Below are 19370 nucleotides of genomic sequence, written 5' to 3' on the forward strand. Positions count from 1 at the left end.
TACCTTGTGATCGATCAAGATGTGGGGGGCGCCTTGCCATCGATCAGGATTTGAGGGATGATTGTACGTAGTTGTTTACCTAATTGCAGAGGGAAAGCCAAATAAAATATAATACTAATTGGTAGATGACATCAGCGGTCATGTCAACATCTGTTCTTTGGATGTCGAATACAAAACGGATTTGCATGATGCTCCCACTTTTTCTCAAATGTGTCCCAACCGGACTGCTCCTGTTTTTTGCTTTTCTTTCTTGACTATAAGGATCGCATCTATTTATTTGTACGTGACATATTGCACTGTTTGTACGTTACAATATTATTTGTACGTAACGTTTTCATCTTTAAATCATAGCCCTTAATCTTGTAAATTAGCGATCGAGATAATTTAATCCGTGTGGACAAACATATTTGCACATTTGCGCGGCTAGATTTGTTACATTTGATATTTTATATTTTGACATGGTCTGTGCACAACTTTGGTCATTCTTTATTATCATATGAATGTAGGAACTTATATAAGATCATAAATGATAGATCATTTTCTTTATAGATGGGTATAAAAATGAATGTACCTTGGTTGCATGTATTATAGGACGAAGACAGACTTGTTTGTTTTTATTGCCATACATGTTGTTATACAAAATGTATATATCAGGGCATGCTCATCAAAATGTCCTATATACTGTTTTTATTGCCATACATGTTGTTATACAAAATGTATATATCAGGGCATGCTCATCAAAATGTCCTATATATTGTAGTTCTCAACATAACTCTCGCCGCTACTTGTATATTTTCTCATCATGTTCGCGCATGGCAACATATAGGTGTCCATATATCTTAGGCATGTTCCACTAACGAAGAACCAATATCCATCACACATATTATATGATGAAAAGAATTTTTTTTAATTCCATGTGTCATATGTAGGTAGAGTTTTTTTGTGTAAATATATGTAGGTAGAGTTCTTAATACAAAAAATGCTAGCTCTTTTTTGCTTTTCATTTTGAACTTTTTTTGCTCTTTATATCAAAATGTATTCTCCATCCACCCGATACGAACCTTTTATAATGTTGGACCATATATCTAAAGCAAATTTGTATATAGTTATATTTTCGTCTAGTCACTGTGATGTATCCGTGGTGGAGCTGGTTAAGATGGATGAACTATCTTTTAGCGTATGAGGCATGTACTATGTTTTTTTTAATTATTTTTTTGTGTATGTTTTTTTTAATTATTTTTTTGTGTTTTTAGCCTATTAATTGGTAGACAAATAAAAAATTGTACGTAGTGATCTATTAGGTTTTTTTTGTGAAGGTATATTAGGTGCCACAATCACCGATGACACGGGGACCGATTGTTCGAGATAGCCTTTCATTGTGGTCGATCGAGAGTCATGTCAGAAGTTATGGAATCTAAGGTTAAGTTAGCTGATAATGTAAAAAGATATCATTAGTGTGCAGCGTATTTAGCCAATCTGATGGACAAATCCTACCCGTTGTTTCTCTAGTTGAGGTAATCAGAAAAATTCTGAAGCCCTTCTGCATTTCATTTTGACTTTTAGACCTGATTGGAGGCGAAACGCAAATGATCATTTTTCTAATATCATCTATAGTGTCATCCTGATGTCAGCACATGCATGTTGTCTGGCCTGACTATTTTGTAATGCAGAGCCTGACATGTACTACTTCTTTTCTTGCAATGACGTGAGGTAATTGGTCTCTTTTTTTCTTTCCTTTTTTGACACGATCAGAACTATCTTTTTGTTCTCGCACGTGGTGAGTCACATTACTTCTATTATGGGGGAAGTCCCACTACTATACGTGTATGTTTTGCATGGACTTTTTTTTGTAGCGTGCTTGGACTTTTTTCTTTTGATAGCAAACTTGTACTCGTTGCTAGTTGGCTACCGTAAATTGCATAGGTCTCGGATAGATCTTTTAATAGGAAAAATCCATCTCGGTTTGATGAGACGTGACATGTTAAAAGCAATTTGTAAGTCATACAACTATATATGTATGTAACGTTGTATCTTTTAATCTCAACCGTTAATATCTCAAATTAACGGTCAATATAATTTAATCTATGTGGATAAACGTAATGGTTTGTTTGCCTCTTGTCTTAATTATATAATAGATAGATAGATAGACATAAGTATTGTGACATAATGTGTAATAACAGCCCATAATGCAATAAATATCGATATAAAAGCATGATGCAAAATGGACGTATCAGGCCATCTCAGAAAGGGCCCGCTCCAGGATGCCAGAAGAAGCAAAAGAACTTGGGGCTGGCGACATGGCAGAAGGAGGAGGAAAAGGCGTCGTCATCACCATGCCCTGGGAGGCTGGAAGCTCCTAAGCCTCTTGGACCTCAGCACACGAGCTGGACCCTGGCACCTCCCGAGTCAGCGGGGCGTCGGGGGCTGACTTCTCCCGAGGATGCTCCACCCAGCATCACGAGGATGATCGGGCTGGAGAATCATGAGCACCATCCCCACCATGGAGAGGGACGTAGCCGCAAGAGGCAACCTGGGCTCAAGCAGCACCACCTCGCTCTCCCTTTTCCTCTTCGCTGCAGGCGTTGGCCTAGTTTCACAACAACGAAAAAGAGTCAGGAACAAGCATCAGCAGCAAGAACAAGGCAAGACGAGAACACTTGCTGATCCGCCGCGGCGTAGCCCTTCCGCTTCGGGAGCCTGAAGCCGGAAAGCTTCGCGGCCCGAGGCGCGGGCGCACCAGCTCCGGGAGCAGAAGCAGGAGGAGCAGCTGGGCTGGAAGCAGCTCCAGGCGGCGCCGGAGCAGAAGCAGCGTCCCGGGAGATCAGCGTCGATCCGTCCCCCGTCGGGATCACGGGCCACTCTCCCTTCTCCTGGTGGGCCACAGCCTCGTCATCGTCAGGAAGGGTGCGGATGATGTCAGCTTTGCTCAAGGGGGAGCCCCCCCCGTCCCTTCGGGGGTTATCTCCTCCTCCTCCTCCTCTTCCTCCCCACGGGACTCACCAGAAGACAGCTCCACTGGCGTCGGCGCAAAAGGGGCCCCGGTGGGCGCCGGCGGCACCAGCCCACACCCGTCAGAGGTCGGCCTGGCGGCCACGACCAGCGCCCCGTCCTTACGACAGAACAAGGGAGCGAAGACATTCGGCGGGTACTCCTGGTCATCCCCGACCAGGAGGTGGAGAGCCACAGCCAGCTCATCATCGAACAAGGCTTTCGGGCTCAGGCGAACCTTGTCCTCTTCGTCCCCAAGCTCCCACAAGGCTGCCGGCCTTCTTCCCAGTCTTCGAGATTGAGTTGGCCTTGCCAGCCGCGATAAAATTAGCACACCCGGAGGTATGGCCATTGTTGATGCGGAGGAAGAAGAAGTGGCGCAGCAGGGCCACGGACGGCATCACGTCGTGGTACGCCTCACAGTAGTAGGCGAAGATCGACAAGAGAAGGATAGAGTTAGGATGAAGATGCAGTGCCTGCAGCCCGTAGTGGTCAAGTACCTCGTAGAAGAAATCAGAAAAGGGGGGAACCAGCCCCGCGATGATGCTGCTCGTAAAAAAGGGGAAGAAGGTGCTTCCCTCGGGCTCTGGCACGTCGGAGCCGGCCCGGAGCCCAGTCTTCCCCTTCTCGTTGCTTTCCCCCGCCGTCAGCAAGCGCATGACGGCGAGGTTCTTCCCCGAGACATTGGGCACGTCGAGAGCGGGCTCGTACCAAGCCGGCGATGAGGCGGGCTTGACCCTCCGGTGTGCCATTGGTCGCTAATGCGAAAGGAGATGGGAGTAGATCTGGAGATTTTGGAAGCAGGAAGCAAGAAAGGGGATCTGGAGCAATGCGAAAGGAATTAGTGAGGGCAAGCTCTATCTACGCCAGCTTTTTGACAGTCGGGCAGTTGCCGAGATAACGTGGGGAAGCGGAGACGCCCACGTCCAATCAACTGCCACGTGTCGACCAAGGCTGCAGGCTATTGGGGCCCGCGGTGCTCCGCACTTGCCCTTTGGCTTCGCCTCAAAGCCAAGCCCGAGCGCACCTTGGGCCCGGGGGCTACTATCGGCATTCTGGGAACGGCGGTACCCAGACTTGCCTGCCTGCGGCCCACGGCGTGGCTCTGCAAGCGGGCCCGTACGGCCCATATTCACCAACAAGCATTCAAAACCCTCGCGAGGCGGGCGACAAAAGACCTCCTCGGGAGCGGCCTCACTAGGCTGGCTCGCGAGGGGCAGAGAAATCAAGTCAGGACAAACCTCGAGAGGTTCCACTGACGTGAGCCTTGACGACCAAGGCCAGGCGGGTGCCAGGCGGGCGCCAGCGCGCACAGTGTCCTTGTTTCCTCTTTGGTGCTAAGGAAGCAAGCGGAGACGAAGAGTACCGAGGCTTCAAGCAAAGGTTTCCATATCGGCGCAACGAGACCAAGACCAGCAGGATGGTAGGACGGAGGTCGTCGTGGAGCCCAAGACGGCGTCACCACCAGAGCCTTTGACAGGCGAAGACCACTTTTGTCAGGATAAGTTGTACTAGTTGTCCCCTTTCAAATTGGCCGTTTTTGGCTCCCTTCCCGCTAAATATTTGGGGAGAGGACCAGGGCCTTTATAAATAGGACTAGCCACCACCATAGCTAAAAAAGAGAGATCGATTGAGACAACCACAAGTTCACCAAGCACAAGAGCACCTCCCCTCAGGAGGCTGTTCTTCCCCTTGTACTGTTCATCCCCAGCCCAAGAGGCAATCCACCACCACCACACTAGAGTAGGGTATTACACAACAATAGTGGCCCGAACCAGTATAAATCTTGTGTCTCGTGTGTTGTGAGTTTGTGTGCCTAGCCTAGAAATCATGAGGTGTGTGAGGGCGTGATCAGAGGGAGAGATCTTCACGCGCACCCCAGTGTTCGAACCTTCAGGGTTTTGCCAGAACCCGAAATCCGACAGACAAGGTCACCGCAAGATTGGACCTACCACAAAGCACCTCTCGCACTGAAGATAAATCAATCAAACTTGGCCAAAGTAGACGGATAGAACAGAGAGAAATACAAAGCTATAAAAGTATGCAACAAAGAAACCTCAAGAGATTCAAAATATGATTATAAACCCACAATTCGTTGGATCCCAACAAACACATCGCAAAAGATTACATCAAATGGATCTTAGAGAAGATAATTTTATTGGAGAAAGAGAGAGAGAGAGAGAGAGAGAGAGAGAGGACCATCTAGCTACTACTATGGACCTGTAGGTCCTGAAGGAACTACTCACACATCATCATGGAGGCAGTAAGGTTGATGAAGATGGCTTCCCAATGATTGCCCCCTCCGACAGAGTACCGGAACAGGGCTGCAGATGGGATCACTTCGGAATGTAGGCTTGCGGTGGCGTTAAATTTTTTTCGGGTCTTGCTTCAAGAGTTTCGGAATATATGGGAATTTATAGGCCAAGAATTAGGGCAAACGGATCTATGAGGGGCCAAAAAGATGAAGGAAATATGCCCTAGAGGCAATAATAAAGTTTTTATTTACATTTCCTTATATCGTGATAAATGTTTATTATTCATGCTAGAATTGTATTAACCGGAAACTTAGTACATGTGTGAATACATAGACAAAATGAGTGTCACTTGTATGCCTCTACTTGACTAGCTCGTTAATCAAAGATGGTTCAGTTTCCTAGCCATGGACAAAGAGTTGTCATTTGATGAACGGGATCACGTCATTAGAGAATGATGTGATTGACTTGACCCATCCGTTAGCTTAGCACTTTGATCGTTTAGTTTACTGCTATTGCTTTCTCCATAACTTATACATGTTCCTATGACTATGAGATTATGCAACTCCCGTTTACCAGAGGAACATGCGGAATACTCGGGTTAAACTTGACGAGCCTAGCATATACAGATATGGCCTCGGAACACTGAGACCAAAAGGTCGAGCGTGAATCATATAGTAGATATGATCAACATAGTGATGTCCACCATTGAAAACTACTCCATCTCACGTGATGATCGGACATGGTTTAGTTGATATGGATCATGTGATCACTTAGATGATTAGAGGGATGTCTATCTAAGTGGGAGTTCTTAAGTAATATGATTAATTCAACTTTAATTTATCATGAACTTAGTACATGATAGTATTTTGCATGTCTATGTTGTTGTAGATAGATGGCCCGTGCTGTTGTTCCGTTTAATTTTAATGCATTCCTAGAGAAAGCTAAGTTGAAAGATGATGGTAGCAATTACACGGACTAGGTCTGTAACTTGAGGATTATCGTCATTGCTGCACAGAAGAATTACGTCTTGGAAGCACTGCTAGGTGACAAACCCGCTACAGGAGCAACACCAGATGTTATGAACGTCTGGCAGAGCAAAGCTGATGACCACTCGATAGTTCAGTGTGCCATGCTTTAGGCTTAGAACCGGGACTTCAATGACGTTTTGAACGTCGTGGAGCATATGAGATGTTCTAGGAGTTGAAGTTAATATTTCAAGCAAATGCCCGGATTGAGATATATGAAGTCTCCAATAAGTTCTACAGCTGTAAAATGGAGGAGAATAGTTCTGTCAGTGAACATATACTCAGAATGTCTGGGTACCACAACCACTTGACTCAGCTGGGAGTTAATCTTCCTGATGATAGTGTCATTGACATAGTTCTTCAATCACTACAACCAGGCTACAAGTGTTGGGAACGTAGTGATTTCAAAAAAATTCCTACACACACGCAAGATCATGGTGATGCATAGCAACGATAGGGGAGAGTGTTGTCTACGTACCCTCGTAGACCGGAAGCGGAAGCATTATCACAACGCGGCTGATGTAGTCATACGTCTTCACGGCCCAACCGATCAAGCACCGAAACTACGGCACCTCCAAGTTCTAACACACGTTCAGCTCGATGACGTCCCCGGACTCCGATCCAAAAAAGTGTCGGGGAAGAGTTCAGTCAGCACGACGGTGTGGTGACGATCTTGATGTTCTACCGTCGCAGGGCTTCACCTAAGCACCGCTACAATATTATCGAGGATTATGGTGGAGGGGGGCACCACACACGGCTAATAGAACGATCACGAAGATCAACTTGTGTGTCTAGATGTGCCCCCCTGCCCCTGTATATAAAGGAGCAAGGGGGGAGGCCGGCCGGCCCTTGACGCGCGCCAAGGAGGGGGGAGTCCTCATCCTAGTAGGAGTAGGACTCCCCTTTCCTAGTCCAACTAGGAAGAGGGAAGGGGGAAGGAAAGAGAGGGAGAGGGAGAGGGAAAGAGGGGCCACGCCCCCCTCCCCTAGTCCAATTCGGACTCCCCATGGGAGGGGGCGCGCCACCTCCTGGGCTGCTGCCCTCTCTCTCCCCTCAGGCCCACTAAGGCCCAATACTACCCCGAGGGGTTCCGGTAACCCTTCCGGCACTCCGGTTTTCTCCGAAATCACGCGAAACACTTCCGGTGTCCGAATATAGCCGTCCAATATATCGATCTTTATGTCTCGACATTTCGAGACTCCTCGTCATGTCCGTGATCATATCCGGGACTCCGAACAACCTTCGGTACATCAAAATATATAAACTCATAATGAAACTGTCATCGTAACATTAAGCGTGCGGACCCTACTGGTTCGAGAACAATGTAGACATGACCGAGACACGTCTCCGGTCAATAACCAATAGCGGAACCTGGATGCTCATATTGGCTCGCACATATTCTACGAAGATCTTTTATCGGTCAGACCGCATAACAACATACGTTGTTCCCTTTGTCATCGGTATGTTACTTGCCCGAGATTTGATCGTCGGTATCTCAATACCTAGTTCAATCTCGTTACCGGCAAGTCTATTTACTCGTTCCGTAATACATCATCCCGCAACTAACTTATTAGTTGCAATGCTTGCAAGGCTTATGTGATGTGCATTACCGAGAGGGCCCAGAGATACCTCTCCGACAATCGGAGTGACAAATCCTAATCTCGAAATACGCCAACCCAACAAGTACCTTCGGAGACACCTGTAGAGCACCTTTATAATCACCCAGTTACGTTGTGACGTTTGGTAGCACACAAAGTGTTCCTCCGATAAACGGGAGTTGCATAATCTCATAGTCATAGGAACATGTATAAGTCATGAAGAAAGCAATAGCAACAAACTAAACGATAAAGTGCTAAGCTAACGAAAAGGGTCAAGTCAATCACATCATTCTCCTAATGATGTGATCCCGTTAATCAAATGACAAATCATGTCTATGGTTAGGAAACATAACCATCTTTGATCAACGAGCTAGTCAAGTAGAGGCATACTAGTGACACTATGTTTGTCTATGTATTCACACATGTATTATGTTTCCGGTTAATACAATTCTAGCATGAATAATAAACATTTATCATGATATAAGGAAATAAATAATAACTTTATTATTGCCTCTAGGGCATATTTCCTTCAGTCTCCCACTTGCACTAGAGTCAATAATCTAGATTACACAGTAATGATTCTAACACCCATGGAGCCTTGGTGCTGATCATGTTTTGCTCGTGGAAGAGGCTTAGTCAGTGGGTCTGCAACATTCAGATCTGTATGTATCTTGCAAATTTCTATGTCTCCCACTTGGACTAAATCCCGAATGGAATTGAAGCGTCTCTTGATGTGCTTGGTTCTCTTGTGAAATCTGGATTCCTTTGCCAAGGCAATTGCACCAGTACTGTCACAAAAGATTTTCATTGGACCCGATGCACTAGGTATGACACCTAGATCGGATATGAACTCCTTCATCCAGACTCCTTCATTTGTTGCTTCCGAAGCAGCTATGTACTCTGCTTCACATGTAGATTCCGCCACGACGCTTTGTTTAGAACTGCACCAACTGACAGCTCCACCGTTCAGTAAAAATATGTATCCGGTTTGCGATTTAGAATCGTCCGGATTAGTGTCAAAGCTTGCATCAACGTAACCATTTACGATGAGCTCTTTGTCACCTCCATATATGAGAAACATATCCTTAGTACTTTTCAGGTATTTCAGGATGTTCTTGACCGCTGTCCAGTGATCCACTCCTGGATTTCTTTGGTACCTCCCTGCTAGACTTATAGCAAGGCACACATCAGGTCTGGTACACAGCATTGCATACATGATAGAGCCTATGGCTGAAGCATAGGGAACATCTTTCATTTTCTCTCTATCTTCTGCGGTGGTCGGACATTGAGTCTTACTCAATTTCACACCTTGTAACACAGGCAAGAACCCTTTCTTTGCTTGATCCATTTTGAACTTCTTCAAAACCTTGTCAAGGTATGTGCTTTGTGAAAGTCCAATTAAGCGTCTTGATCTATCTCTATAGATCTTAATGCCCAATATGTAAGCAGCTTCACCGAGGTCTTTCATTGAAAAACTCTTATTCAACTATCCCTTTATGCTATTCAGAAATTCTATATCATTTCCAATCAATAATATGTCATCCACATATAATATCAGAAATGCTACAGAGCTCCCACTCACTTTCTTGTAAATACAGGCTTCTCCAAAAGTCTGTACAAAACCAAATGCTTTGATCACACTATCAAAGCGTTTATTCCAACTCCGAGAGGCTTGCACCAGTCCATAAATGGATCGCTGGAGCTTGCACACTTTGTTAGCTCCCTTTGGATCGACAAAACCTTCTGGTCGCATCATATACAACTCTTCTTCCAGAAATCCATTCAGGAATACAGTTTTGACATCCATTTGCCAAATTTCATAATCATAAAATGCGGCAATTGCTAACATGATTCGGACAGACTTAAGCATCGCTACGGGTGAGAAGGTCTCATCGTAGTCAATCCCTTGAACTTGTCGAAAACCTTTTGCAACAAGTCGAGCTTTATAGACAGTAACATTACCGTCAGCGTCAGTCTTCTTCTTGAAGATCCATTTATTCTCAATTGCTTGCCGATTAACGGGCAAGTCAACCAAAGTCCACACTTTGTTCTCATACATGGATCCCATCTCAGATTTCATGGCTTCTAGCCATTTTGCGGAATCTGGGCTCACCATCGCTTCTTCATAGTGTGTAGGTTCATCATGATCTAGTAGCATGACTTCCAGAACAGGATTACCGTACCACTCTGGTGTGGATCTTACTCTGGTTGATCTACGAGGTTTGGTAGTAACTTGATCTAAAGTTTCATGATCATTATCATTAGCTTCCTCACTAATTGGTGTAGGTGTCACAGAAACCGGTTTCTGTGATGTACTACTTTCCAATAAGGGAGTAGGTACAGTTACCTCATCAAGTTCTACTTTTCTCCCACTCACTTCTTCCGAGAGAAACTCCTTCTCTAGAAAAACTCTGAATTTAGCAGCAAAAGTCTTGCCTTCGGATCTGTGATAGAAGGTGTACCCAACAGTCTCCTTTGGGTATCCTATGAAGACACATTTCTCCGATTTGTGTTCGAGCTTATCAGGTTGAAGCTTTTTCACATAAGCATCGCAGCCCCAAACTTTCAGAAAAGACAACTTTGGTTTCTTGCCAAACCACAGTTCATAAGGCGTCGTCTCAACGGATTTTGATGGTGTCCTATTTAACGTGAATGCGGCCGTCTCTAAAGCATAACCCCAAAACGATAGCGGTAAATCTGTAAGAGACATCATAGATCGCACCATATCATGTAAAGTACGATTACGATGTTCGGACACACCATTACGCTGTGGTGTTCCGGGTGGCGTGAGTTGCGAAACTATTCCGCATTGTTTCAAATGTAGACCAAACTCGTAACTCAAATATTCTCATCCACGATCAGATAGTAGAAACTTTATTTTCTTGTTATGATGATTTTCAACTTCACTCTGAAATTCTTTGAACTTTTCAAATGTTTCAGACTTATGTTTCATTAAGTAGCTATACCCATATCTGCTTAAATCATCTGTGAAGGAGAGAAAATAATGATATCCGCCACGAGCCTCAACATTCATTGGACCACATACATCTGTATGTATGATTTCCAACAAATCCGTTGCTCTCTCCATAGTACCGGAGAACGGCGTTTTAGTCATCTTACCCATGAGGCACGATTCGCAAGTACCAAGTGATTCATAATCAAGTGGTTCCAAAAGTCCATCTGTATGGAGTTTCTTCATGCGCTTTATACCGGTATGACCTAAACGGCAGTGCCATAAATAAGTTGCACTATCATTATCAACTCTGCATCTTTTGATTTCAACATTACGAATATGTGTATCACTACTATCGAGATTCATCAAAAATAGACCACTCTTCAAGGGTGCATGACCATAAAAGATATTACTCATATAAATAGAACAACCATTATTCTCTGATTTAAATGAATAACCGTCTCGCATCAAACAAGATCCAGATATAATGTTCATGCTCAACGCTGGCACCAAATAACAATTATTTAGGTCTAATACTAATCCCGAAGGTAGATGTAGAGGTAGCGTGCCGACCGCGATCACATCGACTTTGGAACCATTTCCCACGCGCATCATCACCTCATCCTTAGCCAATCTTCGCTTGATCCGTAGCCCCTGTTTCGAGTTGCAAATGTTAGCAACAGAACCAGTATCAAATACCCAGGTGCTACTGCGAGCATTAGTAAGGTACACATCAATAACATGTATATCACATATACCTTTGTTCACTTTGCCATCCTTCTTATCCGCCAAATACTTGGGGCAGTTCCGCTTCCAGTGACCAGTCTGCTTGCAATAGAAGCACTCAGTTTCAGGCTTAGGTCCAGACTTGGGTTTCTTCTCCTGAGCAGCAACTTGTTTGCTGTTCTTCTTGAAGTTCCCTTTCTTCTTCCCTTTGCCCTTTTTCTTGAAACTGGTGGTCTTATTGACCATCAACACTTGATGCTCCTTCTTGATTTCTACCTCCGCTGCTTTTAGCATTGCGAAGAGCTCATGAATAGTCTTATTCATCCCTTGCATATTATAGTTCACCGCGAAGCTTTTGTAGCTTGGTGGCAGTGATTGAAGAACTCTGTCAATGACACTATCAACAGGAAGATTAACCCCCAGTTGAGTCAAGTGATTATGATACCCAGACATTTTGAGTATATGTTCACTGACAGAACTATTCTCCTACATCTTGCAGCTATAGAACTTATTGGAGACTTCATATCTCTCAATCCGGGCATTTGCTTGAAATATTAACTTCAACTCCTGGAACATCTCATATGCTCCATGACGTTCAAAACGTCGTTGAAGACCCGGTTCTAAGCCGTAAAGCATGGCACACTGAACTATCGAGTAGTCATCAGCTTTGCTCTGCCAGACGTTCATAACATCTAGTGTTGCTCCTGCAGCAGGCTTGGCACTTAGCGGTGCTTCCAGGACGTAATTCTTCTGTGCAGCAATGAGGATAATCCTCAAGTTACGGACCCAGTCCGTGTAATTGCTACCATCATCTTTCAACTTTGCTTTCTCAAGGAACGCTTTAAAATTCAACGGAACAACAGCACAAGCCATCTATCTACAATCAAACATAGACAAGCAAGATACTATCAGGTACTAAGTTCATGATAAATTTAAGTTCAATTAATCATATTACTTAAGAACTCCCACTTAGAAAGATATCCCTCTAATCCTCTAAGTGATCACGTGATCCAAATCAACTAAACCATGTCCGATCATCACGTGAGATGGAGTAGTATCAATGGTGAACATCAATATGTTGATCATATCTACTATATGATTCACGCTCGACCTTTCGGTCTCCATGTTCCGAGGCCATATCTGTTATATGCTAGGCTCGTCAAGTTAAACCTGAGTATTCCGCGTGTGCAATTGTTTTGCACCCGTTGTATTTGAACGTAGAGCCTATCACACCCAATCATCACGTGGTGTCTCAGCACGAAGAACTTTCGCAACGGTGCATACTCAGGGAGAACACTTATACTTCGATAATTTAGTGAGGGATCATCTTATAATGCTACCGTCAATCAAAGCAAGATAATATGCATAAAAGATAAACATCACATGCAATCAATATAAGTGATATGATATGGCCATCATCATCTTGTGCTTGTGATCTCCATCTTTGAAACACTGTCATGATCACCATCGTCACCGGCGTAACACCTTGATCACCATCGTAGCATCGTTGTCGTCTCGCCAATCTTATGCTTCCACGACTATCGCTACCGCTTAGTGATAAAGTAAAGCATTACAGCGCAATTGCATCGCATACAATAAAGTGACAACCATATGGCTCCTGCCAGTTGCCGATAACTCGGTTACAAAACATGATCATCTCATACAATAAAATTTAGCATCATGTCTTGACCATATCACATCACAACATGCCCTGCAAAAACAAGTTAGACGTCCTCTACTTTGTTGTTGCAAGTTTTACGTGGCTGCTACGGGCTTAGCAAGAACCGTTCTTACCTACGCATCAAAACCACAACGATAGTTTGTCAAGTTGGTGTTGTTTTAACCTTCGCAAGGACCGGGCATAGCCACACTTGGTTCAACTAAAGTTGGAGAAACTGACACCCGCCAGCCACCTGTGTGCAAAGCACGTCGGTAGAACCAGTCTCGCGTAAGCGTACGCGTAATGTCGGTCCAGGCCGCTTCATCCAAAAATACCGCCGAACCAAAGTATGACATGCTGGTAAGCAGTATGACTTATATCTCCCACAACTCACTTGTGTTCTACTCGTGCACAACATCAACGCATAAAACCTAGGCTCGGATGCCACTGTTTGGAACGTAGTAATTTCAAAAAAATTCCTACGCACACGCAAGATCATGGTGATGCATAGCAACGAGAGGGGAGAGTGTTTTCCACGTACCCTCATATACCGGAAGCGAAAGTGTTAGCACAACGCGGTTGATGTAGTCGTACGTCTTCACGGCCCGACCGATCAAGCACCGAAACTACGACACCTCCGAGTTCTAGCACACGTTCAGCTCGATGATGATCCCCGAACTTCGATCCAGCAAAGTGTTGGGGAAGAGTTCTGTCAGCACGACGGCGTGGTGACGATCTTGATGTTCTACCGTCGCAGGGCTTCGCCTAAGCACCGCTACAATATTATCGAGGATTATGGTGGAGGGGGGCACCGCACACGGCTAAGAGAACGATCACGAAGATAAACTTGTGTGTCTAGAGGTGCCCCCCTACCCCTGTATATAAAGGAGCAAGGGGGGAGGCCGGCCAGCCCTTCGAGGCACGCCAAGGAGGGGGGAGTCCTCCTCCTAGTAGGAGTAGGACTCCCCTTTCCTAGTCCAACTAGGAAGACGGAAGGGGGAAGGAAAGAGAGGGAGAGGGAGAGGGAAAGAGGGGCCGCGCACCCCTCCCCTAGTCCAATTCGGACTCCCCATGGGAGGGGGCATGCCACCTCCTGGGCTGCTGCCCTCTCTCTCCCCTCAGGCCCACTAAGGCCCAATACTTTCCCGGGGGGTTCCGGTAACCTTTCCGGCACTCCGGTTTTCTCCAAAATCACCCGAAACACTTCCGTGTCCGAATATAGCCGTCCAATATATCGATCTTTATGTCTCGACCATTTCGAGACTCCTCATCATGTCCGTGATCATATCAGGGACTCCGAACAACCTTCGGTACATCAAAATATATAAACTCATAATGAAATTGTCATCGTAACGTTAAGCGTGCGGACCCTACGGGTTTGAGAACAATGTAGACATGACCGAGACACGTCTCCGGTCAATAACCAATAGCGGAACCTGGATGCTCATATTGGCTCCCACATATTCTACCAAGATCTTTTATCGGTCAGACCGCATAACAACATACATTGTTCCCTTTGTCATCGGTATGTTACTTGCCCGAGATATGATCGTCGGTATCTCAATACCTAGTTCAATCTCGTTATCGGCAAGTCTCTTTACTCGTTCCGTAATACATCATCCCGCAACTAACTTATTAGTTGCAATGCTTGCAAGGCTTATGTGATGTGCATTACCGAGAGGGCCCAAAGATACCTCTCCAACAATCGGAGTGACAAATCCTAATCTCGAAATACGCCAACCCAACAAGTACCTTCGGAGACACCTGTAGAGCCCCTTTATAATCACCCAGTTACGTTGTGATGTTTGGTAGCACACAAAGTGTTCCTCCGGTAAATGGGAGTTGCATAAGCTCATAGTCATAGGAACATGTATAAGTCATGAACAAAGCAATAGCAACAAACTAAACGATCAAGTGCTAAGCTAATGAAAAGGGTCAAGTCAATCACATCATTCTCGTAATGATGTGATCCCGTTAATCAAATGACAACTCATGTCTATGGTTAGGGAACATAACCATCTTTGATCAACGAGCTAGTCAAGTAGAGGCATACTAGTGACACTATGTTTGTCTATGTATTCACACATGTATTATGTTTCCGGTTAATACAATTCTAGCATGAATAATAAACATTTATCATCATATAAGGAAATAAATAATAACTTTATTATTGCCTCTAGGGCATATTTCCTTCAACAAGAGCTTCGTGATGAACTATAATATGCAAGGGATGGATAAGACGATTCCCGAGCTCTTTGCAATGCTAACGGTTGCGGAGGTAGAAATCAACAAGGAGCATCAAGTGTTGGTGGACAACAAGACCACCAGTTTCAAGAAAAAGGGTAAAGGGAAGAAGGGGAACTTCAAGAAGAACGGCAAGCAAGTTGCTGCTCAAGTGAAGAAGCCCAAGTCTGGACCTAAGCCTGAGACTGGGTGCTTCTACTACAAAGGGACTGGTCACTGGAAGCGGAACTGCCCCAAGTATTTGGCGGAGAAGAAGGATGGCAAAGTGAAAGGTATATTTGATATACATGTTATTGATGTGTACCTTACTAATGCTCGTAGTAGCGCCTGGGTATTTGATACTGGTTCTGTTGCTAATATTTGCAACTCGAAACAGGGGCTACAGATTAAGCAATGATTGGCTAAGGACGAGGTGATGATGCGCGTGGGAAATGGTTCCAAAGTCGATGTGATCGCCGTCGGCACGCTACCTCTACATCTACCTTCGGGATTAGTTTTAGACCTACATAATTGTTATTTGGTGCCAGTGTTGAGCATGAACATTATATCTGGATCTTGTTTGATGCGAGACGATTATTCATTTAAATCAAAGAATAATGGTTGTTCTATTTATATGAGTAATATATTTATGGTCATGCACCCTTGATGAGTGGTCTATTTTTACTAAATCTTGATAGTAGTGATACACATGTTCTTAGTATTGAAGCCAAAAGATATAAGTTTAATAATGTTAGTGCAACTTATTTGTGGCATTGCCGTTTAGGTCATATTGGTGTAAAGCGCATGAAGAAACTCCATGCTGATGGACTTTTGGAATCACTTGATTATGAATCACTTGATGCTTGCAACCATGCCTCATGGGCAAGATGACTAAGACTCCGTTCTCCATAACAATGGAGCGAGCAACAGACTTGTTAGAAATAATACATACTGATGTATGCGGTCCGATGAGTGTTGATGCTCGCGGCAGGTATCGTTATTTTCTTACCTTCATAGATGATTTAAGCAGATATGGGTATATCTACTTGATGTAGCATAAGTCTGAAACATTTGAAAAGTTCAAAGAATTTTAGAGTAAAGTGGAAAATCATCATAACAAGAAAATAAAGTTTCTACGATCTGATCGTAGAGGAGAATATTTGAGTTACGAGTTTGGTCTTCATTTGAAACAATACAGAATAGTTTCGCAACTCACGCCACCCGGAACACCACAGCATAATGGTGTGTCCAAATATCATAACCGCACTTGATTAGATATGGTATGATATATGATGTCTCTTACTAATTTACCGCTATCGTTTTGGGGTTATGCTTTAGAGACGGTTGCATTCACGTTAAATAGGGTACCATCGAAATCCGTTGAGACGACACCTTATGAATTGTGGTTTGGCAAGAAACCCAAGTTGTCGTTTATTAAAGTTTGGGGTTGCGATGCTTATGTGAAAAATCTTCAACCTAATGAGCTCAAACCCAAATCAGAGAAATGTGTCTTCATAGGATACCCAAAGGAGACTGTTGGGTACACCTTCTATCACAGATCCGAAGGCAAGATATTCGTTGCTAAGAATGGATCCTTTCTAGACAAGGAGTTTCTCTTGAAAGAAGTGAGTGGGAGGAAATTAGAACTTGACGAGGTAATTGTACCTACTCCCTTATTGGAAAGTAGTTCATCACAGAAATCAGTTCCAGTGATTCCTACACCAGTAAGTGAGGAAGCTAATGTTGATGATCATGAAACTTCTGATCAAGTTACTATCGAACCTCGTAGGTCAACCAGAGTAAGATCTGCACCAGAGTGGTACGGCAATCCTGTTCTAGAGGTCATGAAATCTGAGATGGGATCCATGTATGAGAACAAAGTGTGGACTTTGGTTGAATTGCCCGATGATCGGCATGCCATAGAGAATAAATGGATCTTCAAGAAGAAGACTGACGTTGACGGTAATGTTACAATCTATAAAGTTCGACTTGTTGCAAAAGGTTTTCGACAAGTTCAAGGAGTTGACTACGATGAGACCTTCTCACCCGTAGCGATGCTTAAGTCCGTCCGAATCATGTTAGCAATTGCCGCATTTTATGATTGTGAAATTTGGCAAATGGATGTCAAAACTGCATTCCTTAATGGATATCTCAAAGAAGAGTTGTATATGATGCAACCAGAAGGCTTTGTCGATCCAAAAGGTGCTAACAAAGTGTGCAAGCTGCAGCGATCCATTTATGGACTGGTGCAAGCCTCTTGGAGTTGGAATATACGCTTTGATAGTGTGATCAAAGCATATGGTTTTATACAGACTTTTGGAGAAGCCTGTATTTACAAGAAAGTGAGTGGGAGCTCTGTAGCATTTCTGATATTATATGTGGATGACATATTGCTGATCGGAAATGATACTGAATTTCTAAATAGCATAAAAGGATACTTGAATAAGAATTTTTCAATGAAAGACCTCGGTGAAGCTGCTTATATATTGGGCATCAAGATCTATAGAGATAGATCAAGACGCTTAATTGGACTTTCACAAAGTACATACATTGATAAAGTTTTGAAGAAGTTCAAAATGGATCAAGCAAAGAAAGGGTTCTTGCCTGTGTTACAAGGTGTGAAGTTGAGTCAGTCTCAATGCCCGACCACTGCAGAAGATAGAGAGAAAATGAAAGTCATTCCCTATGCTTCAGCCATAGGTTTTATCATATATGCAATGTTGTGTACCAGACCTGATGTGTGCCTTGCTATTAGTTTAGCAGGGAGGTACCAAAGTAATCCAGGAGTGGATCACTGGACAACGGTCAAGAACATCTTGAAATACCTGAAAAGGACTAAGGATATGTTTCTCGTTTATGGAGGTGACAAAGAAATCGTCGTAAATGGTTACGTCGATGCAAGCTTTGACACTAATCCGGATGACTCTAAGTCTCAAACCGGATACGTATGTTTATTAAATGGTGGAGCTGTCAGTTGGTGTAGTTCCAAGTAGAGCGTCGTGGCGGGATCTACATGTGAAGAGGAGTACATAGCTGCTTCGGAAGCAGCAAACGAAGGAGTCTGGATGAAGGAGTTCATATCCGATCTAGGTGTCATACCTAGTGCATCGGGTCGAATGAAAATCTTTTGTGACAATACTGGTGCAATTGCCTTGGCAAAGGAATCCAGATTTCACAAGAGAACCAAGCACATCAAGAGATGCTTCAATTCCATCCGCGATCAAGTCAAGGAGGGAGACATAGAGATTTGAATGTTGCAGACCCGTTTACTAAGCCTCTCTCACGAGCAAAACATGATCAGCACCAAGACTCCATGGGTGTTAGAATCATCACAATGTAATCTAGATTATTGACTCTAGTGCAAGTGGGAGACTGAAGGAAATATGCCCTAGAGGCAATAATAAAGTTGTTATTTATATTTCCTTATATCATGATAAATGTTTATTATTCATGCTAGAATTGTATTAACCGGAAACTTAGTACATGTGTGAATACATAGACAAAATGAGTGTCACTTGTATGCCTCTACTTGACTAGCTCGTTAATCAAAGATGGTTCAGTTTCCTAGCCATGGACAAAGAGTTGTAATTTGATGAACGGGATCATGTCATTAGAGAATGATGTGATTGACTTGACCCATCCGTTAGCTTAGCACTTTGATCGTTTAGTTTACTGCTATTGCTTTCTCCATAACTTATACATGTTCCTATGACTATGAGATTATGCAACTCCCGAATACCGGAGGAACACTTAGTGTGCTATCAAACATCACAACATAACTGGGTGACTATAAAGATGCTCTACAGGTGTCTCTGATGGTGTTTGTTGAGTTGGCATAGATCGAGATTAGGATTTGTCACTCCATGTATCGAAGAGGTATCTCTGGGCCCTCTCAGTAATGCACACCACTATAAGCCTTGCAAGCAATGTGACTAATGAGTT

Source organism: Triticum urartu, chromosome 7A (genome assembly GCF_056163025.1).
Source record: "Triticum urartu cultivar PI428250 chromosome 7A, HENAU_Tu73, whole genome shotgun sequence".
In the NCBI taxonomy this organism is placed as follows: domain Eukaryota; kingdom Viridiplantae; phylum Streptophyta; class Magnoliopsida; order Poales; family Poaceae; genus Triticum; species Triticum urartu.